We start from the raw sequence: 1,618 nt of genomic DNA, 5'->3' as shown, positions 1-1,618 counted from the left end.
CCTGAAGTCATACATGCTGTATACATAATAAATAAATAAATCTTTAAAAAAAATTTAAAGAAAGACATGAAGGCACTTTCAAGATGAAAACAGTAGAATGAGAAGTTCAAGTTCAGCCTCTAGTACATTTTGAGTTCAAGGCAATCTGGGCAACATGTGAGACCCTGTCTCAAAAAGCACAAAATAAAAACCTATTTGGCTGGGCAGCTGCAGGTACATCTCTAATCCCATAATTGGGGAGGCAGAGGCAGGCAAATCTCTGTGAGTTTGAGGCCAGCCTGATCTACAGAGCAAGTTTCATGATAGCCAGGACAGTTAAACAGAGAAACCCTGCCTTGGAGAAAAACCAATAAATAAATATATAAAAACCTATTTAATATTTAAATGCAAAAGCACTTTTTAATACTGAAGCTCTTTGTAGTTTCTTTTCTTTTGATAAGCTGTAGCATAGTAAGTGATAGCTTCCCTCAACATCAAATATAGTAAAGAAATGTATTATTTTTCTAATGGTAGAATTAACAATAGAATAAGTGGAGAGATAACTAATGTACAAAGAGGAGGTACACTTTTTCCACATACCCAGTTCATTTATCTATAAATGAATAGGCTTTGCTCATTGGTAAAGGATGGGATTGTCTACACGAATACTTTGAATATCCAAAAAGACTCTTAAAATCACATCTGATGCTTTTAATGCTACTGTTTACAATTTGTTTCTTTGTTTCAATCAGAATCTCTACTGAAAATTACAGACTTATGTTAAGGGATATTTGATCACACTGTGTGAAAATATGTCACTATTTTTTCTGATTGGTTTAATAAAGAGCTGAATGGCCAATAGATAGGCAGGAAGAGGACAGGCAGGACTTCCAGACAGTGAGAGAAACTCAGGGGATGAATCTAGGTACAGGGATTTCACCAGGGAGACATGAAGAGAGTCATAAAGAGGAGAATTAAAGAGCCATGTAGCAGAACATAGATTAATAGAAACAGGTTAATTAAAGCTATAAGAGCTAGTTGAGACCAAGCCTAATCTAAGGCCAAGCTTTTATAATTAATAATAACTCTCTGTGTCATTGAGGGCTGGCAGTCTAAAAAAAAGTCCAACAAGAAAGTCCAGCTACAGACTTACGAGAAGGAAATATAACAAACCCCCAATTTTCCAGAGTGTATTATATATTCATTAACTCAATCTATTGTCTTCTGACTGCCAAGTTTGAGATCATCAAGTAAATGACACAGTATTTGTCCTCAACAACTCACTTCTAGGAATGGAGAAATAGCTCAGTAATTGAGAGAACTTGCTCTTACAGAGGTCTTAAGTTCAGTTCCAGCACCCATACAAGGAGACTCACAACTTCCTGGAATTTCTATTCCAGGAGATCAGATACCTTCCTCTGGCCTCCTTGAGCTCTGCATTCATATCCACACACATGCATACAGACACAGACACAGACAGACAGACAGACACACACACACACACAATACATAATTAAAAATAAATCTTTAAAAGAATATATATTTTGTGTGTATATCTGTGAATACCTACATATATTTAAGTGTGCTATATGCAGGCCTGGTACCCTGAAGGAAAAAGGAGTCAGATCTCCCTAAAGTT

The sequence above is a fragment of the Peromyscus californicus genome, unplaced genomic scaffold (genome assembly GCF_007827085.1).
Source record: "Peromyscus californicus insignis strain IS unplaced genomic scaffold, ASM782708v3 Scaffold_13__1_contigs__length_99412109, whole genome shotgun sequence".
Classification (NCBI taxonomy): domain Eukaryota; kingdom Metazoa; phylum Chordata; class Mammalia; order Rodentia; family Cricetidae; genus Peromyscus; species Peromyscus californicus.
The sequence above is the reverse complement of the archived record's forward strand: the minus strand, read 5'-3'. Positions refer to the sequence as shown.